This window comes from Gavia stellata, chromosome 2 (genome assembly GCF_030936135.1).
Source record: "Gavia stellata isolate bGavSte3 chromosome 2, bGavSte3.hap2, whole genome shotgun sequence".
In the NCBI taxonomy this organism is placed as follows: domain Eukaryota; kingdom Metazoa; phylum Chordata; class Aves; order Gaviiformes; family Gaviidae; genus Gavia; species Gavia stellata.
In genome coordinates, this window is record NC_082595.1 from 37,044,828 (window position 1) to 37,072,664 (window position 27,837).

The following is a 27,837-nucleotide window of genomic DNA, read 5'->3' on the forward strand; positions in this document are numbered from 1 at the left end:
AGCAATTCTAACCATATTAGAATTGCAGAAATAAATGTAAATTGACATGTCTGATACACTTCAGAAGAGCTGTTCAGAATCAGATAATACATCTCCAATGTTTAGCAAAAGAGAGGAACTTGGTCAGTTGCTGCTTGGAATGAAGGAGGAAATAATTTTATGTCATCTTTCACTGAAGTAGAACTCTTAGATGTTCAAGTATGCATAGTTAAATGCAGAATGTAATATTTAAACATTTATGTCAATGCTTATTTTATAATTATTGTGTATATATCAGTGCCCTGAAAGCTTCAAATTTATATGTCATCTTGCATATCCGATCTTTCATATCGGATTTTTCAGGCTTTGTCCACAGAAGCAGATTCTTCACACTGATTACTTTACAATCTGTTCTCCCACATGCTCATCATTGTTGTTTACTTTAAGTGTTTCTCAAAGATACATCAATGAAAAGCCTGAGTAAGAAGCAGCATAGACATCTCAAATTCTTAATGAAGATTTTTTAAAACATTATTTATGTATACTTATATCTTTTCATGTATTAGATATTGTTAAATAGTATTTAATACTAAAAAGGTTCTCAAGATACTTCCTTCTCAGGAAAAACCTTAATTTGAGGTGTTCCTACTGGACAGAGCTTTTAAAGACAAACACAAAGCTTTCTACATATGAAAGGATTCTACCCATCAAAGGCTTGTAGATTGCGATAACAGTAAGTGCCTTTTTTCAGAGGCACTCACCTGCTCTGGTGCAATCTTCTCTTTGTCTTCCCTAACAAGACAGTTGTGAAGTGGTGTGTCCATGTGGTTCCATAGGTGTCTCCTGCTTGGCTGCAGATGGTGTCAGGAAGTATTTTATTTAACTTTAGACACCAAACGGTTGTTTTCACAGCATGGGATTTATAGCTGTCTCCATGCATAGCCAACACAAACTGAGGTCTTGCAGCTTTTGGGCCTCTGCTTCTCAGGGTGCTCCTTCTAGTAGTGGCTCAACCACTCCCTTGAAAGTGGCAGGTATTAGACATTCATATGCTATTCTCTCACCAGTACTGAGATCTGTTAGGTGTGTAAAAGAAAGCACCACTTTGCCTCTGGGCAGATTGGCTGTAGTCTGCCTGTTGTTATGCTTCAGGAACTACTCTAATTGTAAGAGGGTTGACTGCCTGACTTCACTTTTGCTACCTGTTTGTTGTCACTGTGCCACTACTGTCACTGGGGAGAAGTCCTTCCTGTTTTCCCTACTTTCTTTAAAGATGTCACAGCAAAATTAAGAAGATAAAACTTGCTTTTGACAAGGAAAGGAGTCTCAGCGACAGATATCCGGCTTGAGCCCTTTATACACAAGCATGTGATCAAGATTCTCAGTCTTGTCACCTATTGGGACTCCCAGAACATATCTGACTGACCTGCAGCTGCCAATTTACAACTTTTGTTACCCCATCTCTCTGTGAAAAAGGCGCTAAATAATGCCGCTTTCGGCAACCCTGCCTCCTGAGATACAAACCATTCTCTCAAATTTTAATTTTTTTTAAAAAGCAGAAAATAGATCAACATACCATCCTGGCTTTGTGTGGGGAAAAAAGAAAAGGCACTGACAATAAAACTAAAATCTTAACTGGCTAATGCTGTGGCAAACAACCAATACCCAATATAAGTCCCATAACTCCAGTTGCTGTCAATGCCTCTAGCAAGTTGCATACTTAGTAGAGCTAAGGATCAATGTTATCTTTCAGTAAGGCATCACTGAACAAAAATCAGGAGACATCCTATTTTAGGCAAACATTTTGCAAATGCAGCTTCAGACCACCTGAACTACAGGCATGAGGCTGTTATCAGAGAAATGTTCTGTCCCTTTATTTCTAATCTGAAACACTTTCCCTTTCTATGAGCTACAAACCACTCTCTCCAATGGTGTTATAACCTAACCAGACTGGGATGCAAGAACGATCTTCCTTTTTATGATCTTGAGCAAGAATTGCCAGCAATATCAATCTAGTCAAGAAAAAATGAAGTCATTAAAAAAATTAGTCAGATTCACTTATCTACCTATCTGGTAGGTAGCCCTGCACTGGATCTTTGTATTAGTGACTTGTTGAAGTCCTCTAGTCCCTGAAAGGCATCCTTCTTGTGTTTTGGGGTGGGGGTTTTTCAGCCTCAGTCACTGTGAAAACACATCTTTGCTTCCTGGGAAATCTTCCAGTCCAAAAGCTTGAATCACTGAGCCTTTGGTTTTGTGTCTTGCCTGGAGTCAGAAATAATAGAGATCCTAGCAATGTGCCTCCAGGGATTTGTCACTCTTTCCTGCTCTGGTAAAACAATCTGACTATCTGTACTGTGCCTATTCCCAGAACCTTTCCTACCTGAAGTCAGTGACTTGATATCATTCATTTGTTCCCAAATCCTGTATGTACTACAGATATAAAACCTCTTGCTGGTTCCTGAGGTGATCTGCAACCAGATGGTTAAATCCCACCACAAAAGCAGTAACTAACTCACCTGGGCTAGCCCATTTGCATCCCTGTGCCAATGTCTTCTCTGTACTGTCATCAGGAGGCAGAATTAATTGTCTGCAGAAGTTAGGGACTTTCTTTCCATTACATGTGAAATCTGGCTTTTTTTGCCTTTTTTTTTTTTTTAAACTTTAAAATAAACCAAAGATCTTCAGCAGAAGTTTCTGGCTTTTTAAATCAATTATGAACTTCATCCCTGTGTGAGTTTCATGAATGTATCTTTTGTCCTTGGAAAAGAGAAAAAAAAACCCTTATTTCACAAGTTGAATCCTCTAGGCTTTTCTTAGCTGTTGCAATCTTTGGGAGAGTAAGTCACATTTCATGATTAAGTATTCATTTTTGCATTGTCATGATAAAGTTTGTGCAATTATATTTTGTCTGTGTTAAACAGCTCCACGGTGTACGTGCTTCTTTAGTGATGGGTAGCGAAGAAGCTTTGAGACTGTTAGTTGTCATTTATCAATGAACTGCAAATACTGCTGTTTAAGCAAAGAAGAAAAGATTCCTCCATTATTTCTCCCCCAAGACATAAATGTTTTGCTTTAAAATTGTTTTTCATTGGTTTCCACTTCTCATAAACACCAGTTTTCAACATACCTTTAAGAGGCAATGTGTTTTTTCCTGAAATACTAGTTTGTATGTGTTTTGATATAAAATTAGTCTCTTGCCAGAAATTAGACTTTAATTCTTTTGGTTGCAAATATGAAAAAAGAGTAATTGACAATATTAGAAAGCAATAGGAATAAAATTTCAATTTAGTTAAATAAAATTTATAAATTATTGCCAAAAGATAAGAGTATCTTAATGATAAATGCACTGTGATTCCATATGTGTTCCAGTGAGCTCGCAAATATGAAATGTATCTGATTTAATTTTTGTGGGTTTGCTCAACATAAACTGAATTTAAATTTTCATGTGATCTGCTCTATGTGCTTTATTTGTGATTCCAACTACTTTTGAACTTGGAGTGAAAAACATAGTATTTTGTGATTTGAGATCGCCCATAATTATGAGCAAAAGAAATGCAAGAGAAATAAATATAAAATGTAAATGTTGGAATTGTAACATCTTAAAATATGACTGATTGCTGACTGAGAAATTGAAGAACTTGGAACACTGGATACCAGTCCCCTGTGCTGCCTGAGGAAACTTTCCCATGGTTTCTAGTCATGTTCATTTCAATTATAGGCTGTTACCACATAGCCTGAGGTAATAGGCTCTTAAGAAGTTGTGTGCTCTATCCAGAAATACAAAAGCTTACAAACACAGGTGAAAATAGGGTCTAAACAGAGAATATGGGTTTTGGAAAGGTAATAAGCAGTGTTTCTTTCAGAGATACAATGTTAGACTACTTTATAAAACAAAACGAATAGTCTGGTGTTTTGAGAAATAGTGAACAAAATACAGAGTATCCAAAGCAGAGCTCAATGGGGTTTTTTCACATTAATTACAGTCTGTCAGAAATAATACATTCATTCTGAACTTCTACAGCTCCAAAAGGATGAAGTTGGTGTGGACACTTAGGTTACTGCAATTGTAGGACACTCAAATCACTTTCATAACAAACTTCAAGTATTGTAATTAGAAAATGGAAAAGTTGACTTTAGCTGATTGACACATTTTAAATGAGGATCAAACTGAAGTCTTTTGATCTGTTTCGCAAACCAGGGCCATTCACTAAATGAGGTGGAACCTTGTATTTTTGGTGGCTGTCTCAAAACACTTTCGGCCAAAAGCGCTGTATGTAGCTGTGCAGCTAGGCACTTATTCTAGAGAAATGATTGAATGCACCAGCAGTGCTCCAGGCTTGGTTTTCAGATGTATTCATTTGCTTTTCTTTCTGAGTTCTTTTTCTTGTAATTCTCTGTATTCTTTGAAGAGGGCAACCCAAAGGCTATAGAAACAGTCATGGTTCTCGGAAATTCCAGATACTGCTCTCACATGAGCATAATTTAGTTACAGGTTGAATAGCTTGAACTGATTTTGTTTTTTTTTTCTGTCACTTGGCTAGATAGCCAAAGGTGGCTTTGTTCAATGCAGAGCAGCACCATAGTTCAAGTTTCACAGACCCATAAAAGTGTATGAAGGCTTTACTGATAGGTGAGAGTTGAGGTTAATTAGGAAGTGATTTATGAACTGCTCTTTATATCATGAGGAAATCTCATCTGTATCTCTGAGGTCCTTCTTGTGTTGTGCCTGAAAGTTATCAGAAAGCTTGTTGTAGACAGAGGGAGACAGATCTTGGTCTGTAGATGAAGAGTCATCTTTCCCCCCTACAGGAATGTACTTCTGGTTTCAGTCTCACAAAATGGTGAAGGACTGAAGTATTGGTCTTTCATTATTGGCTTCTTTTCTTAATTATTTTTTTTATTTACTTATTTTTTAAAGAATAGGATTCACTAAAGGAGGAAACAGCGAGCTCTCCATTCTTGTCAGCTGGTGTATTCTTAGACTAGAAACATTCTCAAATGGCTGCATAACCAAAGAGCAAAGATTACTGCCACGTTTAAAGAAAGGAGTCTTGTGAACAAGCACTTATTCTCCTTTAAAAAGACAGAAATTACCTTACTCTTTTTATGAACCCAGTTCTTCTATTTAGCGTGAAGGTGGTACAGTGGTGTATTTGAAGTAATGATTCAAAGTTTTCCAGTATTTCTTTAATATTTGTACAACTTTTAAATAACCTTAGAACTGTTTTGTATAATTACTTTGTCCAAATCAATGACTAAATTGTGATAGCGAGAGCACAGTAAATCTTCCAAGAAGACAAAATGAAAAAAAGCTTTGCAAAGCATAGTATCAGTGATGTAGAGTTTGTTAAGTAGAATGTATCATACCACAGAGTTAAAATTAAAGTGCTGCTTTTCTCAGAGGATTGTAAATAATCAGTTCCAGTAACTCAGGGAAATGGACAGGAGCAAGCTATTTCTCAACCAATTGCAAGCTTGAGTGAGTGCTATTGAAGCTATATTGCATTTAGGTTTGGTTTTCAGTGTAAAGGTAATAATTGGGACATATGCTTTCTGGTGAATAAATACAGCTGTCATGAGTAGTTGAACAAAAATCATAGGTACTGTACCTCAAATGAAATTTTAGCTGCTATCCTGTTGAGGGTCTGGTATTTGTTCCTTTTTTTTTTTCAGGTGGGGGAAGGTATTTCCGATATGATTTTGGGGGATTCAGGTTTGTCCTTACAAGCAGTCTGAATTCATTTCACAGAATCACTAAGGTTGGAAAAGACCTGTAAGATCATCAAGTCCAACCATCAACCCAACACCACCATGCCCACTAAACCACGTCCCGCAATGCCATGTCCACATGTTCCTTGAACAGCTCCAGGGATGGTGACTCCACACCACTTCCCTGGGCAGCCTGTTCCAGTGTCTCACCACTCTCTCAGTAAAGAAATTTTTCCTAATATCCAGCCTGAACCTCCCCTGGCGCAACTTGAGGCCATTTCCTCTTGTCCTATCGCGTGTCACTTGGGAGAAGAGACCAGCACCCACCTCTCTACAACCCCCTTTCAGGTAATTGTAGAGAGCAATGAGGTGTCCCCTGAGCCTTCTCTTCTCCAGACTGACCAATCCCAGTTCCCTCAGCTGCTCCTCATAAGGCTTGTTCTGCAAGTCCTTTGATACTAATTTGATACTAAGCTCTTTATTCAGTCAGTAAATACCTTTCTTTATTCAAATAAAATATTGCTGAAGTGTTCTTATTAAGCTCAAACTTCTGCAGTTCCCCAAAATACATACAGAACACTTTCTGCTTATCATCCAATGAAGTGAATTTCTGACTGTGAAGAGGATGACTTTTCTACTTCTGTGTATAAAATGCTATTACATTTTCTTTTTCTTCATAGGCTCATGCTATTCAAAAGTCATCAGCCACAGAAATAATATGGCTCTTTTCATAGGTAGTTGGAGACAGAGCTGCAACACCACTATAAACCACTGAAGTGGTGATTTTGTAGGAGTCGGCTCTGCATCAGTCCCACACTCAAGCAAATGTGCATCAGTTTGTGAAAGACATTGCTATGTCTCCAAGGCAAAATATAGGGCAAATTGTTCTGAACTTTAGAAACCTGTGGAAAAAGTATTAATGTTCTGTATGTGTTCTTGAGATTCTCACTTGATGAGCAGAAAGAGTTGCTGTAGACTTTAAAAACCTCAGAAACAGTAATGGAAGGGTTAAACAGGATTATAGGTCGGATATGGTTTAAGCCATTGTGAATAAGAAAACATGAAAATTATTTTAATGGAAATATAATATGTTTACAGACATGGTTTAGTGGTGGACTTAGCGGGGTTAGGTTTACAGTTGGACTTGGTGATCTTAAAGGTCTTTTCCAACCTAAACAGTTCTGTGATTCTATAAATGTACTTCTACCCCAGTAGGACATGTCTCATTACTGTTATCTTGAACTTTTTATTCCTGATGAAGACTGCATCAACTGTCCATCATCATGATAACTGAATAGCATTTTTATATCTTCTCCAGCCTCTAAAACATGTTAGGTTTCAGCAAAGTGTTTCTACAAGAAGCAAAAGGACTTCTATGAACTTACAGAAGCATCTTTAAGTATTGGATTTACTTAAATATCAGTATACCCTTCTAATCAAGCTCTATAGCAATCTCCTGTGTCCAAAGCAAAGACTTATTTTCCAGTTTGGTCACTTATCTATTTTTACTCCTTTTTTTTTTTAAATGATTGGTATATGATCATTATACGTGGTTTCTAACAGTCACATTCCACTATACAGTAGCATCACTGTTCCAGTGTGTGTGTTTGGGACAAAGAATTTGCAATAGGAAGCATGTTATGGTTTTTTCATTATGTATCTTCTCTTGTTGTTTTTTTCACATTCCTCCTGTGTGATTTGAATCTTGCAATTTTATTACATTGAAATTTTTGAAGACTCATCATGAATGTTTGTTCTTCTCCATGTTTACTTGTCATTAGGTTTGGCACTGAGGACAGCAACATTATGTAATCTTTTCATAGCCAGTCTGTTCCACAGGGAGTCTGTGCTCATCTGGAATAGGCTGGACTAAGAAATCAAGGGAATAGTGTTCAGCTTGGATGCTTTAAATATGCAGCTTACCAACTGCTTTTTTGTTCAAGCATCCAAAGCTATTCTTATCAAACCTCACTGTTCAGATGAAACATGCTTCATTTTTTTCATCTCATTTTGCTTTGATCAGCTCAGTCGTCAGTTTCGGCTGAAAACAGAAATAAATTCTGTAGCAGTTAAAGTATCAAGAATAAAGTAGTATATTTAGTGATGTTATCAAAATGTAAATATAGTAAACTAAAGAACTATCATCTCATTATAGCAATGTATCAGAGCCTTCCTATATTATTTATTCATTGTTCTTTGTTTACAGTGATGTGGTCAGTTATTTGTGAAAGGAACCATGTCTTTCTGTCCTTGGAGCCATTAGAATATTTTCAATGTCATAATATTGCTATGAGTAATTTTAAAGAATCTGAGATGTTTCTTGATACCAAGAAACCTCAACTTCATCTTTCATTTCATTGCTGTCCATGTTAGTTTGCCTTATGCAATAGAGATTAGTCCAGATATCACATGCTTAGAAAAAAAATTCACAGTGAGTATGGTGAAACAGGAGTGTTAATTAAAATTCTTGTAACACAACCTAATATCCATGAAGTAAAATTATGACAGCTTCTTTATCCAGACTTGAGAATAGGATTATTTAAATTTAATACAAGACAGGTTTCAGAGTATTTTTCATTTACTAGAGACTCTGAAACCATTGCTTTTGCTATTTAGGAACTGTTATATTATTTTATGCCAAGTGGTATGGCAAGTAAATCTAGTGCAAGTAAAAGGAATAAAGCATAAATGTAATTTAAGTAACAAGTAAACCAGATGCATCATCGTAGTTTTACTGTCTTCCCTGTCTTGTGATGTAAGGGACAAGAGCTAACAAATAGGCAAACAATTTCAGAGAATTTTCTGATTTTAAACTCTTCCCTTCGGAAACCTATCCATTCACCAAATTAAAGATTAAAATGGCTCTGTTTTAATCACTAAGTTATGTTGTTCTATTAAACACATCTAATGCTTTGGCTCAATTTATGCTTCCATGGTGAAGCTGAGAATCAATTTGGGCATCCCCAGTCAGGTTTCTCTCATATAACGTAAGAAGCTTCTAAATTGTTTGCGAGGAGTGTCTTTAAAAGCATAGTTAAGCAGAACAATGGCCGAAGTCAATCAAAATTTTAAGTTTATAACTACAGTTATTGTACATATATTTCTTACAACAACTAGAATGACTATAGAGCAGACATAGAATATAAAATTAATTATTAAATCCGTACTAAATTAATCATCAGTTACTTGACCCTAATTTCCGTAGAAAAATGTACGAATCAACATGCATGACTGAAACAATCAACACCTTACAGTATATTAAGACAAATCTTGTGGTGTTGTAAAATGGCATCTTTAAGATGTTTGCGAGCCTTCTAATCAATCACAATAGCATATGTATCATACTCATATCACATCTGTAATGATACAAATGCAAGCCTGTACACAATTGCTTTGAACTACTCAATTTTTAAATTATGTGAACTACACAAGCAATTTTTAGCATGCATTGGCTTTAATCCTCCAAAAACTTTTATACCCATGTTAGCACTTGTTTTACCTTCTCTCCATATATTCTAATTCCATGATGAACAGTTTTGTCCCAAAGCATAATTTGTTAGGGCAATCTGGTACATGTGCTAGCACTTCAGGATCCTCTCTGGTCCCATGGAACTGTATGGGAATCCAGAACTGCTGAGATTCAAAATATGAAGCCTTGAAAGACACACTAAGGGAATCCTTTACACCACAGAAACTTTGGATTATTTAATTGGCATTCATGGGTGGGAAATAAGTGATCCATAGATATAAAAGCAGAAGGAACATTCTGATCCTTTCACCTAACCTCCTGTGTAACACAAGTTGTGATCCTTTCCTGAAGTAATAGTTTTTTGAATGAGAAGATAAATTCAGGAAAACATCCGTCCTTGACTTAAAAAAAAACAGTGGTGAATTAAACAAACAACCCCTCCCCCCTTGTTTTATGCAGTTAATTACCTTGTCTGTTTAAAATGTGCTCTATTTCTAGCACAAATTTTCTGTCCAGCTTCAGCTTGTCTATCTTGAGTTTCTATCTACTGTCCTTTATTATCAAGAGCCCTCTGTTTCTTCAAGTTGGTTTCCATAGACTAAAGTTCAGCTAAAACTTATCATTTCCTTGAATGTTCTGAGAGGTAAGTAATAAAACCTCGTTTTCCAGTCCTTAATCATTTGCTCAGTTATCTGTTGCATTCTTACCAATTTTTGACATTTTTCATAAATTTCACACGTCAGAACCAGGCACAGTTATAGCAGTGATGTCATCAGTGCCAACTACCGGGATTATATAGTCTGCTTACTTAAGTTGATATCCAGCAGTTTTACTAGACAATTTAACCATAATGCCATCATGAGGGTTCCACCTCAGCTGATCATCCACCAAAAACCTAAGTAATTTCAAATTGCTGCCTTGCTGGACAGAGTCCTTCCTCCTGTCTGCATGGCCCTTACTTCTAAAGGTGTGACTTCATTTTTTGGCTGGTTTAAAATGCATATGATGTGTTTGATCTCAGCTGAGTGAGCTGTTCATGTGGTTTTGTCAGTGACTTTTACTTTTCATTATTTTCCACTCCCCCAGATTCTGTGCCATCTGAAAAATTTATGAGTAATTACTTATGTTTTCTTCCAGATCATTAACAAATATTTTGAATAGCATAGAGCTAGGAGATGATCACTGCAAGACCACCTTGAAAAACAGACATTTGATGGTTCACTGTGGGGAAATTAGATTTTGAAACATATCAGTGAAATCCAGCTAATATTGATCTCGTAGTGTTCTAGTTTCTTAATCAAAATGTTGGTGCCATATCAAATGCCACACACAAATCTGGGTAAGTTGCAACATCACTATTATGTTGTTCCACTAAATTTGTAATCTCATAAAAACGTCAGGTTAGTTTGATAGGGTCTAGTTACCATAAATCCTTCTTGATTGACATTAATTACACATCCTTCTTTTATTAATCAAGTACCATATTAGCTATTTATTCTATCCAGGGCTAGTGTCAGGCTTACATGCCTGTAATTTACTAGATTACGTCATATAAAGCTGCCCTAAACTATGGCATGTTGTGGTTCTGTTTCTGTAAAGCTCTCTATTTTAAATAACTCTAAATATGGGTGGTTTGGTTTGGTTTTGCCACCAGTGCATTTTCTAAGGAGGAATGGGAGAGAGGGGAACAGCACTGAAAACAGCACGTATAGGACTTTGGCATAACCTACAAAGGTGCTGTGATTATATTATGGTAATTTTTTCTAGGCCTTTAAATTAATGTCCTTAATAGCAATTACAGGTTAAAAATGCTTACTTCAAAAACTTGATTACTGAAGAAAGAAACAAGGCAGCTGACTTTTCTTAGTATTTAATGATCTTTAATATGTTTTGGAGTTCTTTGCATTGTAGTCACAAATTATTTCAACTCTACATTTCTTCTCAGTTACCTCTTTAGGAAACTATAATTTGAATGGGCTTTTCTTACAGATATTCTCAAGTAACTTCATTCTGGAGTAGAACAATTTTTCCTTTTTAAAGAAATTATGTTATTTCACTTTTTAGTGCAGAAAAATCAATGATAGGTAAAAACTGAATTATAAAACAGAATTAATTCTATACAAGGGCAAAAAAGCTGAATTACTTATCTTGGAAAGAAAAATTAAAGCTTTTAAAATTAAGACCTATCCTAATTTAAAAAATATATATATATTAAAGTGAATACTTATTCACTCTTGCCCAGTGTAGAAATAAAACATTTCCACAGTATATTGGACATGTTTTATGGGCCACAAACGGCATCGGCGTCAAAACCCACCACCAGCAAACATAACAAGTATGATTTAGATCAGTTGGTTATATAGTAAATGATTTTTTTTTCTTTTGACTGTTTCTTTAAGAAGCTTTTTTTAACCAATACATTATTCTTGGCACCGTGAAAATCCTAAAACTGAAATCAAGCCAGGTCTTTGGATTTGTTCTTAAGTTTTCTCCTCTTGCCAACAGAGGGTTGCTAATAGCTTTTTATGAGCTGGAATTACGTAGATGTTCTGGTAAACCCAGAGGAACTCATGCATTTGTACTGTGTGTTGAATGGTCTTTGGAAGTTTGGCTCATCTTGTGTGTATTGCTACAACCATTTCTATTCACATGTGGGGAAATGTCACAATTTTGTAAAAGATCAAACAAAATATGCTGAAGATTATAATGCTTTCTTCAAATAAATCCTCTGCTCTTTGATGTTCTTAAGTTAACACTGCCACTGAAAGAAAAAAAAAATTAAAAAAAATCCTTTGCTCATTATTTTTTGTATCTGTGGTTCAGATTCAGAAAACCTTATCTAAAAACATGAGCATTAAGCACATTTTCAGAGAATTTTTTTCAGTGTTTTATTCTGTCTTATATGAACAATTACTTTACATAATTGTGCTCAGCTACTAGGTTTTGCTGGTCCTTCAGAATTGCCTTTTAAAAATAAGCAGTTGTCTTGAACACAACTTCACATCTCCTTCAATGGTAGAGTTCCTGAAAAATTCTTCAGATAGTGTAGATGCTTCATCATTTGATGAGAGGCAGTTTCAGGTGAGTTGAAGATTTGTCCTGTAACAGGAATCAGTGAGAGTTTTGGCAAGACCAATATCTTAGATTAACAAGTCAACAGCTTTTCATCAAATTTTGCTATGCCCCTGGATTCACTAAAAAAGCAGTTAATGTTATGTAAATGAACATTTTTATATCCTCCTGTGACTGATAGTATCAAGGGTCCGATGTTATGGAAAGTGAGCAGAGCACAGCTTGTGTTCATCTGACCAAACCCTGGATCATTCACAGCCCCTGTAATCCCATTGATTATGCTGTAAGGTAAATAGTATTCACAAACCAAAACTGAGTGTAAAGGCACCTGTGATATTTTTAAGAGACTTTACTTTTAGAAATGTCTGAAAAACATGTTGATGATGCACTGCAGCAAGGAACTCAGTTTGTACCCATGCTGTCTTAAAGACTTAACATTGTATGATTATAACATCCCGGTTTTGGCCTCATACAGTATTCTTTTCCAGTTATTGTGATGTTCAAAACCACCACAAGGAGATTCCTCTTTGCGTGGTACATAATTGAACTGCAGAACTCTTTACCATGATACACTGTGGAAGTTACAATGGGTTCAAAAAGTGACAAACTAATGGAAGAAAAATCCATTGAGAACAATTAAATGTGAAGATACCCTTTCTGTTTTAGGAATTCTTTAAGCCACAAATTGCTGGAGCTTGGGAACATACTCTGGGCAAATACCTTTTTAGGTTTGTCTTGCATGGTGCGTTTTCTTTTGGGGTTTCTTGTTTCATTTTTTTAACACATATTCTAGGCATCTACTATTAACTTCCTATTAGAGACAAGATATTGGGCTAGATGGACAGTTCTAGGGTTTAGTGTGGCCATTCCTGAAATAACCTGATGTTACCAGAACAGATTTCTTAGAGAAGCTAGATATTATAAGACTGAGAAATAAAGGATAAATATGACCAATACATTTGTCACAATCTATATAAAGGCTCCATTTTTTTAAGTTTTCACTCTGTGTGCGTGTGTACATACATATGTATGTATTTCTTGAGTCTTAGTTACACCTAGCATGAATACTAAAGGCAAGTGTAGTCCGAATTCAATATATCGTATTCTTAGGCCAGGGCGGAAAGTGGAAAGGAGGTGTGCAACTCCTGCTGGCTTGTGTTATTGCTGTAATGTAGTCCTGAGCCTAGTAGCGAAAGCAGTGTTACAGTTACTCTATTTATGTTGTATGTTGCTCCACAAGTCATTCCTGCATGTTATTTGGAGAGGATTATACCCTTTGCGCTTGATCTATTAGAGTTTTAGAAAACCTGCAGGCATTCAGGGACCTGAACAAATTGGGAAGCAGTAATTGAAACCTATGAATGAAATGCTATTATACTAAAAACAGAGAAACAAACTCAAGAAGATCCGCTCCAAACCCTAACACTGTGCTTACTCTGTCACTTCTTTCACAAATCAGACCCGCCTGTTTTATGCATATTTTTGCATGCGCTCTGGCAACATGTCTAATATGTTCAGGGATAGCTTTTTGTAATTCAATGAATTTCAGTAACACTCACTGAATCTTTTGTTGCTCACTGCATGTGACATAAACAATATGCTACTGTCTGCAGCTGTTGCAAATTTGTTCCTGATGATTGAGACCTTGGATTTCCACTGAAGCATGCAACATGTTCTTGCAGTCATCTATCAGCAATCAAACCAGATGAAGGTGATTTTGTTAGGGTAGAGTATGGTTATATAGGAGTTTCTCCTCAAATGTCAGGCAGCATTTATATGGAAGAGCACAATTTCTTCATTCACATCTGGCAAGTGCTGTTATTGAGTGTTTAGTAACTGTGTCATTTTGCAGGCTGCCACACTATGTGATATATTCTGGTAGATCTAAAAGCTGCTATAAAATTTACTTTGGTATAAAATCTGTTTCCCACCAATCGTGTCCATGCTCAATGTTCTGGTCTGAGATTCTAAAATGTGAAGGGATTAGGTTTTGATTAACAATTGTCTACTCTATTTTTGGTCTAGCTATTTCTAAGAGATCATGCCTGTAACTGATTTGGGATCAGTTTGCAAACTCTTTAATTTGTGTCTTCTACTTCTGTGCATGCAGCTTATAAAATTAGCTCCTTTTTAAAAATCAGAACTAAGTTTAAAATAAGCATGCAGTGTTTACAGGATGTGGTGGTGTGAGATAATGTAGTCAATGGCATCACCTGTGAGTTTCTCTTACCAGAGGCTGCAAGGTAATTCATGTTTGAAATGCTGCTACAAATTATGGGCTCTGCCTCTCATGGTTTGTGCTAATGCGGTGGGTAGTTCTTGAATAACTACTGTCAGAAATGGCTGGATTCTCATAGTAGTATAGCTATACGGGGTCAGGCAAAAGTGGTTGTCTTCAGTATATGACATGTATTTCTAGCTCAGAAAAGTCAGGTATAAGCAAAACTTCTGTTGTCTTGAGTCTAGAAAGTATAAATGATAATAATGGATGTCTTTCTGATTCTGTTTTCTGCCTTAATGGCCCAACTCAAGAAGATACTGAAAGTATATACCCACCTTTAAATATACAAATAGTTAACACTGCTTTATGCTTTAAGCACCTGCCCCAATGGGACATTAGTTTGAATGCACATTAATTAACTGTATATATACATAAAAATGGCTTAGTGAAGTTCTTACAGTGTCATTCAAAATACTCAGTATTTCAGCCTGTTTGCTGGGAGGATCCTTGGAAGCCAAGTATTTCCCTTGCCTCAGCACAATGGATGGTTAGAAACATAGGGTTAAAAAAATCCCAACTTGTTAACAGCATGTTATCCACAGACTGCTTTTGACATTATGCATTGCAATGGTTCTCTTTCAAATCTTTATGAAATCTCACATCTCTGAGTAATACATCTGCTGATCAGTTGTACAGTATATCATACAGCTCTTTGGGACTTCAGTAAATGTTTGGGGCATTCTGAAATAAAATCTTTGAGTTTTTCCACTGTAGTACTTCAATGTATGTGGGCAAAGTAACTATAGTTCCGAATTGTTCTTAAAAGCTACATGTGCTTTAACTGCTGCCAGGAGATGAGGAAAGAGTGTTCTAGCGAAAAGCAGGCTTCATCCCTTTGATGCATAAAGCTGTCTCACACACCTGCTACTCCACCATTGCAACATCAGAACGGATGCAGGAGTATTCAAGTTGTATCAACGGGTTTTGTTGTCTTCTGGCTTAAAGAAAAGGCATGTGCTTCTGGTGCCTGTATGGTAACTACTAAGAAATAACTTCTTACTGAACACCACTGTTACAGCGCCACAAGTAGAAGCTCTAATTGTGCGTATCTCGTTCTTTTCAAACCAAAATATCAGCCCCACATGAATTTGAGGTTGCAAAAGGGGAAAAATAACAAAATTCACTGTGGAGATATCTGTTAAAGGTGCTATGACTTTTATGTGTGTTAGAGGGAGCACCCACAAAGAGATTGATTTCTGGAAACTTAAACACTGGTAGGCAATAGTGCATTGCTTGCAGGATCACTAACCTGTCAATAAGGATTTGCTGTGATAACTTAATTCTTGTAATTCATAGTTTTTTGCTGGAGCATTTCTATAGCTGGAGTTGTACCAGAATCTTGTTCAACTGATTTTCTAGCTCAGAGAAATCTGACTTAATAAATTTGTGCAGTTTGTTTAAACACACACACACCCCCACACACCCACACACCCCCACCCCACCCCCCCCCCACACACACACACCCCCACCCAACAAAAAACACCAAGTGGCCAAAATTAGAAGAATATTAGAACTTCTTAGAAACAAATCCCACATGCATTAGCATAACACTTGCTGCTACATTTCAAGTAACATTTTTCCCTGTTATCGCATATGTTTTGTTTTTATTTTAAAGACTCTAAAATGTCATGTGTGTCAGATATTGAGTTCTTTTTGAGTAGACTAGCGTCTTGGAACATGCTTCTTGAGGGCCTGTTTCTCATTTTGTTATTTAGAAAGCTCCTGTGATTGAGAGAGGCTCAGAATAAACAGCGTGGGTTACCTAGGAGATGGCATACTGTAGCAAAAAGATTTTCTTAGGAAAGCAAAAAAAAAAAAATCTCATTCTTGCATGAAGTGGTGTTCTGTGTTCATATTTTACTTATTTTTTAATGCTTGTGGAGAAGGTCAGATTGTTCTTAGCAACATTAGGATGGACTTGCTGCCTGTAGAGATTTGGACCAGGGAATTTCAGGGCATCTCTCAGGAATTTGAGTTAGAGCCTGATTCAAGTCCCTAGATGTACGAGAGTGCCACAGTTGGAACTGTCTTTCAATTTCATGAAAACGTTAGTGTGTTGTACTTGGGTCGTCTTACTGTCCATGAAATTTCTCTTCGCCCTGCTTATGTTCCTCAAGAGCAAGTGAATTGCACATTGGAAAAACTTGCAATGTTACTGGTCTGCCAGCCTTCAGCAAGGTAGGGGCCCAGCCCACGTCTTGTTCCTGGCCCTACTTCTTCATAACAGTCAGTGTGGGGATCTGAACCAATATAAATTAGAGGGAGTGTTTGCTTCTCTGGAATTAATTTCTATTGAGGACTGTCTTTTCATATAAGTAAAATAGTTGCTGCTATTTCATCTAATCTGTGGAGGAAAGAGTGCTTTACCTGCTATGTTACTGAAGAAGGGCACCACCACCACTATCGGGCTTATGACTGACAGTAGTTGTGGAGCAGCACGCAGGGGACTTTCATTTGAGATGGTGGGCAGGGGGTGGTTTTTTTGCAGATGGTAATCTTCAGTGTAGTTAATTATTGTCTGTAGGCTGTACTGTCCTGGTTTCTAGTTTCTGCCCTCCACACTAATTAAGCATTTTGCAGGACAGGCTGGATAAAATACGGAGCACATGAACTACATATTTGTGTCTGTAGAACTGTAGTTGCATACCCACTCCCCTAGGAGCTGAGTTAAGAGCTCTGTGTGTTCAGGAAAGAGCTGAACTCAGGTTTTCTACTTTCTGTATAAATATGTGTGTTTTCCAAGGTGTTGCTCAGGAAGGTGCTGTTATGGATCTGGAAAAAAGTGATTGGAGAGGTTACTTGTCATATTAAAGGCTGGACTCCTTTGCTATGGTAAGTAGTGTTTTAGAAGTGATGGGTTTTGTTTCCTTAAGAGTGGGTCATAGTGTGATAGTAATTAAATGATAAATTCTAACTGTAAATATGTGAAGGGGGAAAAGCAAAGCAAAACCACATCTGATACCCAGCTGTAATTTCTGTCTGAAATTGGAAGGGTGCATTTTTACAATGTTACAGGCCTGCACCTTTAAATGAAGTGTGTATGTTTTACAGACAAATGTATTTCTAATTTTGACTTCTAATTACCCTCTAATTTTATGCAGCATACTTACCCAAGGTCTTCCTACATAGGCGTTACATATTCTTGAACATATAGGCTGTGTGATGGAAAGTTCATTTTCAAGTTGTTAAAAGCTTTCCTAGGGAACATTGCTGATATTAAATGAGATAATGCCTGTGCAGAAAGAATAGCAGTCAAGAAACTGCAAAGGCAGTGGTAAGTGCATGGCAGGGTTTGGCAAACGCTAGCTGTTTAATGGCTTGTGCCATCTATGGGAGAATTTTGGAGTCTGAAAAAAGACTAGTCATAACAAATGTGATAATAGACCTGTTATGTTTGTGCGAACACAACATTAGTGAGGCCAAATTCATCTCGTCGGCTCAGTTTTCTCTGCAAGCTGTACATCCCACACAGGGAACTCGAGCCAAGCAGATCAGTATCTCTGCGTTTGGCTCTGCCGCCACATACCTGTAAGTCAGGGGCAGCTTTAATTTCCAGCAGTTATTTTGCTAGAGCACTGCTAGTGCTGGCGCTCTGGACAGTATGAGTTAGTGAGTTAGTCCCCGGTGCTGTAAATACATGAGCACCCATGTATTTATAGCACTGAGGACTCAGCATGGTGTGCTTGAACTTCTGTTAATAAGACAATGCATCTGGACAATTGTTTTTATTTAATGTCCATGGTAACGTCTGTCTTTCTGTTTTTCTGTTCTTTTTCTGGTAGCCCGTTACAAGGCAGTGATTTTGGTCATGCATTTGTATCTTTTAAATTATTGGCTTTCCTTACAAAAAGTTGAAAAAAATAGTTTATTAATAAATACATGTTAAAATTTTTTATCAGAACTACATTTCCAGGGTAACTAGCAAATTAAAACTTAGGCAATTTTAGTGGCTTTGTAAGGTAGATAATGTAATAAAAATGATAATTTTTGAAATGTCAAATGGAGAATGTAGCATTGTGTGTTGCTTGCATAAAACACTTTATGCTGCTCATGCACTGTTCATGCTCTCATCTAAAAAATCTGCTGTCATGTAAATCCCTTTTTAGTCAAATTTTCTTAAAAAACTACTTTTTGATCCGAGTGAGAGCATGAATTTCTATTTATGCAAAGTCTTTTGACTAAATTAATTGTGAATTTACAGCTATTTCTACAGGTAGAAACCTACTTAGTAAAATCAGGCAGCAGAAGGTGTTTTGCAATGGAGGAGGGTAGAATAGTCCTCCCCACAGTTGCCTGCCTGGTCAGAAGACCAGAGGAAATCGGACCAGGAAATAGTACCAGTTAGGAAGAAAATGTGTTTCCAGAAGTAGAGGTCCAAACCGTGCCCCGCTTCCTGTTCATAGGAGGACCACAAGGTCAAACATTGGTGATAAAATTCCTCATACCTGAAGGCCAAATGGCACAGCATAGCTTATATGCAGCCAGTAAGTTTTCTCAGTCCCCAAAACAAGGACGCAAACCACGTACCAAGAACTGCGCCAGAGTGTGCCCACTCCTGAATTCTGCTTATGAGAGATGCTGTCTGGCACTATCTAAAACATGTCAGGGACCTTGCAAACACTGCAACTGGATGGATGACTGTGTTCAATCACCCAGAAATGCTCTTGGATATTCTTTAACAATAAGCTGTTTACTAGTGTGGATGTAGCCTTATTCTCCCTGGATACAATTTTTTTAACTTTGGAAAAAACAATTCTTTTTTTTGCTGCTTGTTTTTGTAATGAAGGCAGTGTAAATAGGTAAACGTTTGCTGAGAAAACCAAACTAAATCACTTTCATGAAAACAGTCTGTCAAGGCACCATCAGCATTATATTAAAGCTATGCAAATAGCCATCTGCGCTAGATAATATGTCTATGTATTAAACTGTCTCAAAAGAAAAATATCCACATCTTTCTGTTTTTAATAACAGAAAATACCTTTTCAAATCAGATACTGTGCTGCCAACTACTGATAAATGTTGGCTTCTTCTGTACTGGTATGCACATGACATAAGTTAAACAAGCATTTAACACAACAACCTTATTTGCTGCATTTTTCAGATTTCTTGTGCTAGAAACTATAGGTAAGAGTGCAATGCAACATAGATTTCTTTTTTTCCTAACGAGATTACAGAGGAGATAATGGATTTCCCACTGACTTACGTTTTCTAACTCATCTTGCATATATATATTACATCTAGCTCATCTGTATATATTATATATTGAAAATATATTAAAAAAAACAGAACAGCAGAGAACATTAAACTAGATGCCAGAGAATAAATTCAGATTTTAGTGAGTTTTGCAGTACAAGATTAGCCAGAGAGAAGAGTTTTTTGGTGAGATTTTGTGGTTTTTGTTTGTTTGTCCCCTCTACCCACTACACCTACTGCAGCCCTCTTAACTGTCAAGACCATCTAGTAACCTCTAAGAATTTCCAGGGAAAGTTTTTGCAAGACTTTACCCTATAACGCCATTTAATTAGGTAGTGGTATATTCAATTCCATACAATGCTATATGCGTTGGGTTTTTTAATGTATGAGTCATGTAAAGCACTGGACACTTATTTGTATTTCATAAGTTTTGCAGTAACAAATCATGCATTTATATATTGAAAATTATAACAGGATTGTGAGCTGTTTCTACAAGACATTATAGTTCAAATTTTGCTTTTTGAAACATTATCTAAAATGGTTATCTCACTAATGAAACGTCTTTATCTCATTTCACAGAAGTGGAAGGAACAATTGTGATGTTCCTTGTGTAAGGACTTATGTATAGATTCTACTTAGCTGAAACCAACAGAATTAACTAAATATATACATAGTCCTCTTCACTCCTTGGATGATGGCAATATGAATCAACTATTTGCTTCTGTCTGTTTATGTGACTATATTTAACAACATTCCTCCTTTTCTATGATCATATGTTCTGGGCATCATGCAAGGTATTTTGTTTGGTTGCTTTCTGTTTTAAGAAAGCTTCAGTTTGTGTGATGCAGCACAAACATTCCATCTAACTGCTCAGTCCATGTAGAAGTAAAAAATTTAAACCAGAGATTCAGGGAAGAGAAAAAAAACCTCAACAAACACATCTAAATTTACTCCCAACCCCATCAACTCTGGCAACTGGACAAACCTTGAAAAATAATTATTGGAAAAATTTTGCAGAATTTCCCCAAACCTTTGGGTTTAATGTGTCTTGCTCTATGTGGGTTAGATGTTACCTCTGTGTGTGTAGGTGGGACACAAGACCTGCTCCTTAGCACCTTTGTAGAAAGGAGAATATTAGGAGCATAAACCCCAGTAATTCAGTAGAACTCGATTAAGATTTAAGGACAGCATAGCTATAGGTGTGCTAACAGAATAATGCATAGTCATGGCAAAGAACATGCTTCAAAAGAAAAGCAACAAGCTGTTGGGTGGCAAATAGACTTCAAAAAACCCATTGCCTATTCAGTGAATATTCAGGAGGTGCCAAACACTCATTAGTACATTTTTGGGTCTTCAGAGCAAAAGGCAAGCGTATCTCATACAGAGGGAGAGAATAACATTTCTGCCATTTCCTCCCTTGCCTTTACTCACTGTTCCCAACGTAACTGGGCAGTGTCTTGGCTGGTTTGTTCCTATTCATATCCTGATCTATGGCAGGCATTGGAAAGATGACAGAACAAACCGTTCAATTTTTCAAAGCTGAGGCACAGAGCCACTCCTGTAGTATTGCAGCCTAATTCTGTCTGCCCAGTGTCCTCACATAAATACTGATGCTCCCCCTGAGGCAACCTTAGCGCTAAACGAAAGGTGTCAGTACTGCCTTTCAGCTATGTTACAGACTTGTAGATCATCTGTATGGTTAACGGATGGATCCGAGGCTCTAGGACATTGGTAATATTAGCTGAAGGCTGAAAACCTAAAACCAAAAATAACAGTCATTTTTAAGATGGCTGTTGAGTTAAGAATACCTTTTTTCCTGAGCTTTGATCCTGACCAGTTCCTTTGATATCAAGGGATGGACAAAATGTAAATGTTTCCGTTGTAATAGGATCAGATGGATGGGTATCTACTGCATGTATTGCAGAAACGCAGCAGTATTTACAAACTAGACCATGGAATTTGTCGTGTCGTATAGAATACTCATGAAAGTCAACAGCTAGTTAATGAAATGATGTCATTTACTTAGATATTTGTGATTTGTTAACTCCGTGGGCTTTTCTCCGAAGCTCAAGGTAAGATTCTTTGGGAGACCTTACAACATAACGTCACCTGTGCAATATTTACAGCTCAAGTATGGGAGTCCTGTTTCTTATACATTTTAGATTTATTCTGTGATCATTTTGAATTCTTGATCACTATCTTTACCCCAAGTGCTTGTTACCATGCTTGGAAAAGAAGCAAATCACTCAAACCTGTAATTTCAAACAACTTTTTGTGCCATAAGAAGCACAGTCTGAGGATCTAATGTCATATAACATTTGAGTCTCTTCCCTCCTTGGGCCCTTTTTGGGGCTTACATTCACATAAAAATTCAAATCTGATTGCCAGAGGAAATTAACTCAAAGGAAAGGATTGATTCTCTACAGGAAACACTTGATAACAAATTTAAACAGTTGGATTCTACTTTAAAAGAGGCTGATGGGAAAGTTTAAGTCCTAGAAATCAGCACTAATGTTCAGGATATAATGATTATAATATATTTTAAGTAGCTACTCCGAAACTGAGACTTCCTCTGTGGCTTAAGTAATTCAAAGGAACTTTTCCAAAATACACTGTTTCATACATGCTGAAACCTGGTGAACAAATTCAACAGAACAATTTGGGTTGGACTTCTGAGGCTGGGCTAGGTAATTTAATCTTCCTGACAACTGCAGTCATGGTTCAACCCAGAAGTTAGGGTTGTTCAGAGATTATGTTTCGAAATGAAACATGGATGAAAAAAGTTTGGAACAGAGAGGGGAAGGGGGAGAGTTTGCACTCTTCCAGGGCAACGAAGCTGTAAACCTTTCGTGTTATTTTATGTGAAAGCATAGCCATTGTCATTGAAAAGTTGTTTACTTACGACTATCTTACTGTATCTTTACATACCATGGACATTACAGTACCTGTGACGTGTTAGTTATGCATTTCTGGTGATTGGCTAAATGTCTATAGGGCCCTTGATTCCACTACAAGGAAACATTCCAGGCAAAGATCCATTTTGTAAGGAGATACAGTACCCTACAGCCTTCATTTCTTTCTCTATACTATGAGAAAATGGGTAATAGAAGAGCTGGATCATGCTGAAGAGTCCTGTTCATTCTGTCTTTGTGTCATGGAAATACTGCTACTTGAAGGAATGACAGCAGAATTAGTGACAGGAGTGTTTGAGCCTGAGCCACCACTTGCAGAGAAATGAAGCAAGTATGGTGTGTGACTGCCTTTAGACAACCAAAGCAAATGAGAAATGCTGCTGTTAAAAATAAGAAAAGTCACTTTCACGCAGAGTACTTTCCTGGGTGGTTGAAATAGCATTGTCTGGGCAGCAGCAGTTAAGGGATTCCCAAGGCATTTGTGTTCTTTGTTTCCACTGTGTCTTTTCTAGTAGACAAAGAAAGAATAATACATGATAGGTACTGCATTTCTTTTTGTTTTTCTCACACACAAAAGTCCTATGAAACTATAGTTGCACGTTATCTCCAGAGGCCAGATGTCATTATAACCTTCCATAGTTAATAACCTGTCATGCCAGTTATTGGAATCTTAATTATATCCATCTTCTCTTTTTGGATTTTAATACATATTATTAGCTGAAAAGTAATAACTGGTTTTTTTGTAGTGCAGACAATAGATATGTACGCTGTACGCACCATTGTACAAAACCAACCTTGTTGGTATAAATCACTGAAAATCACATATAATAAGTGATGGCTCCCTCAGAAACGGATAGTAAGATCTTTTCAATCATTAATAATCTTGGTTTATATCACATTAGACTGCTGATTAAAACTGAATGATAGCTATAGCTGTGTGTTATTAATTTTTTAACAATATCTCTGTTGTTCTTCCAGTGAATTCTGGAAAAATCAAAAATAGAAATGTCCCTTGGCAAGGGGAATAAATAAATAAACAAAAGATTGTTTATTTTATTTTTTTAAGAGTGTGGATAAAAGTGGGGTCTGGGTATGATGAGAATAGAGGCTCTGCTATTTTGTAGCCATTGAAAATGTCTCAAAAAATAATTTACAGTGAGTTTTTAGATACATTTTTATATGCCTAAAACTTGGCATTAAGTGACTTGGTGAGGACTAAAACACTAGGTCTTGTAAAGAATTATGAATAGCATGTACATTTCCCATCCCGTTATCCTGCTACACGCAAAATACTTTCCGTATCATAGGCTATCTGTTCAAACTTTTGATATACATTTTGATATCCTCAACTGAATAAAAGGTATGGTGAATATGTTTGATTCTGAGAGAAAGAAATAACACTGTATTTTTAATGTTTTTCTTACATGAAATTATTTAAATTTGACCAAGAATAAAAAAAAAGAGTTATTGTAAAGATGTATTGATGCTTTTTTCTCGGAAATATAATGTGTCTTTTAGTCACTTGGACACATTTAGATTGCAACTGCTACTGCTGAACGGGAAAGAAAGTTTGGAAAAATGCAGGAGAGTAATATTTCTGCGTCAAACTGGTGCTTGTCTCAAAGATGCAATAATAATTTAAAAAGTTAACTTCTTCCCTCCCCCATCCTTCACACAGGTCAAAGCTGATGTATTCACTGGGACCAAGCATACCCTGACAGCCTCAGTGAAGAGCTGGCAAAGAGTACTCATCCTAAAGAGCTTTTATCATGAATAACAGATCTTTCTCCTTCTTAGCCAGAGGCATTTTGAGAAGGGCAATGGGGTTTGGTCAGAAAGCAGATATTAGAGAGATGCTCATATTTCTTCTGCATTTTTATGCTGCTTTTGTCTCTTGCCAAATTAAATAAATATATACTTCTTATAGACATTGAAATTTAATATATCAGCACTTTTTTGTCATTCTTCACATTAAAAGATGTTTCAAATTATCTTTGAGGTCAGCTTAATTATCAGCAGTATATTAACAAGGCTTACTATATAATATTTGATCTGTCCTGGGATATCAGCTTTTCTCCTTGCATCCCAAAAAGGCATTTCTTTGAAAGTTCAAGCTTCTGACAGCGTCCGTGAACTGCCATGCTGTCCTTCTACTGCATGTTCTACAGCAGAGAATATGTGGATTTGAAAGTGTAAGGGCTAGGGAAATTTGTGTAGAAATATATATAAAATATGCTGGTATTGGTGGTATCATTTTATTTTCATTCTTGCTGATTATTCTGTTTCTATTCTGAATATGTAGGTCTGAGATCAGATGCTGAGTTTATCACAGGATCTTCTCTTTCAAATAAAAAATTTTACTTCAAGAATTTTTTTTATGGCAAAAAAATGTTGTCTGAGTTTAGTGATTATGCTTTTGAAAGATTTGTATTAGTATTGGTATGTGAGTGGTTAAAGTGACCAACATCTTTAATCTTTGCATCACAGTATTCCTAAAATCTGTGCTAAGGACCTTCAAATCCACTGTCACTTAATAACCTTGATTATTGTCCTGCTTAATCTTAATACAGAATTAGTGATGAGTGATGTGCATTATTCTACTTTTTTGTAGTGTTGGATTTATATATTTCTTTCACACTGAAACAATACTTAAGGAGTTACATGCTGCAGCTTGAATGCTGGTCTAATGCTATGTACAAATCCTTTCCTTCAAAATGAGTTATCAGTTTGTCTGTAACCACTGAGGCAGTCCATGAAAGCTGTATTTATCTGTCTTTTGCCTAGGAGGTGATCCAGCTAGCTGTGCCCAAGGGGCAGCTGCATTTCCCAGCTTAGGGAAATTTGCATTATTGGTATCACCATCAAGCATCAAGTTTATGATTCACAGGAAATCCACAGAGAAAACATTTGATTTTGATTGGAACCTGAAATAGGAAAGAAATACTGTTGAATGGAGATCATCTTAAAAAAAAGTAGTGCCGATGACAGGAGCAGAGCCTAAGGTTAGTTTCTCAGCTACAAGAGTTGCAGTAACAGTTCCAGATGAACTCCAAATGTAAAAGAAACAGAAGACTTTGCTTGTCTGAAATTTAGGTAGCTGTAGGAATGCTTTTGTTTTATTTATGTGGTTTTTGACTCTAAACCCAATTATACTGCAAAAATTTGAATTATGGTTAATAATTTTCTTCCTTTGGTCTTAACAGCTGTTTAGGTCTCAGTCATTGCTTAATAAAAACAAACCATGCAGAGTAGCAATCACCAAATAATTGGTACTACATGATGCTCACAATGCTCAATACCTGATCTGAGGCTCTTGGTAGAATCTGCTGAGCTGCATAGGGGAATTGGGAAGTTGGTAGTGCAGGCCACTATTTTGTGGAAGATGTCTTTCAATAACCAAGGCTAGTGAAAATGCTGTTGGCTCACAGAAGAAAGTGGAGCAGTCTTACATATACAATGCATTCATGTGTCTATCACAAAATGGTTCAGGACTTGATTGCTGTAATCTCTAAGAATTATTCTTTGGCAGTAGAGCCTTCCTCATATTAGTTATCCAGTGTAATTCAAACAGCTTTTCTAACACTTTTTACTTATTTAACTTTAAAAGCAGTGCCTGTTCCACATGTGAACTGTGATGTTTTACAGATATTTTTTCTTTTCCCAACCCAGAGATATTCCTATGCCCTGGAAAGCCACAGTCTGCAATTCTTCTGGGATGTGGGAACCTTAAAGTGTCTCTGCTCAGAGTTGAACCCAGTTTTCCTAGAACATCCCAGAAGTACTTGATTCCACAGCTGTTCTGAAGCGCATTTATTTAATTGTGTAATTTTTCAGTTGGAAAAGGAAATTAAGTGTTATCACAGTATTATGCCACAATGGCATTGAAGTTTTCTCTCATTCAGGGGAGTAATTATGGTGATACAGAAGAAAGGAGATTTAAGAGTGCTGATAATTTGAAAAATGAAAACTATACCTTCAATGGCTGTAATGCATATTAATAAATGGCTTTGCCTATCAGTCCTAAATAAACACGTGGGTGGGTAATTTGGGGGAAAAATACAGTACGGCACCCACCTTGTTCTGTAGATTACTAAGAAAAGAGAATAAGAAATGCAAAGGCTGAGCTTCCTTAGGATTTTTAACCAATTTACACAGCAGTGAATGAGAAGCAGGGGGGAGGAACATGTATTTTCATGTGTATATGTTGTGTATCAGCTGAGGTGCAGGCTATCTTGGTACTTGTTAGCAAAGAGCAGTGTTTGTAAACAGTGGACTGGGGAACATGTATCAAAAGGGTAAAGTTTCTTCTGGGCCTGTCTCACCTTATTCTGTTTCAGACCCTGGCTTCCCACTGATGGTTTTTGTATAACTTCGATCTTTTACTAAGTTGGTTACTTGACTGTATAGAAGACAGTTTGCTTATCATCAGCAGTTAGGGGTATGCAAACCCCTGCTTTGTTTGAAAAGACAGAATTTAGGGAGAGATGCTTTCTTTTATCTTTTTTTTTTTTGGTAAAATATCAAAGAAGATTTATTTTTGATAAATTTCAGCATTTTCTTCTTCAGTTTCATAAAAAGTAGCTAACACTGACCATGTATCTTTGAACCTTTTATGATGTGCATGACACAAAAGCGATAATAGGAGCGAAGAATATGACATAGTATGTAAAAGCAATGCCTGCTCCCTTCTCTGAATAACAATCTATCAGATACACTGCCAAAAGGAAGACATTTGTAGTGTTAAATAAAATGTTCATAACTTCATGGGACCTGTGCCTTTTGGCAAGAAAATGATCTAAAGGTATTCACTGCAGTAGAAGGTGACTGTAAAACTACTCATTTTCAGAACTGAAAAAAGCACTAAATTTTGTCTTGGCTTTCGTAGTAATTTCTTGACTTCCTTACGAATTGCTGAATGGAAATTCTTAACCAAAAAAAAAACATTCATCAGAAATTTTTGTACCAAGTGAGAACAGAAGTGCAGAAAATAGGAATAATGATTTCTTCTATTTCAAAATATTTTAGAAGCAGTCAGATAGTGACGTAGATTGCATTAATTTTTGCCCATCCCTTTTATGTTATTCTGTAATGGTTCTTCTATTATAAGGTTAAAATTATGGAAGTATTGTCTCATATAGCATAAGTATAGAGAGGCATTTTGATGTTAACCTTAAGAAGTAACAACTGCTCATATGAGTGTGAGAGTCTGTGGCAAAATTAGA

The 27,837-nt window shown here is 36.6% G+C and overlaps 1 protein-coding gene across 1 annotated transcript in view; it reads left to right on the forward strand.

Annotated features, from left to right (window-relative positions):
- Positions 1 to 27,837, forward strand: part of PRKN (parkin RBR E3 ubiquitin protein ligase) — a 686,369-nt gene that overhangs the window by 260,499 nt on the left and 398,033 nt on the right. The window lies entirely within an intron of this gene.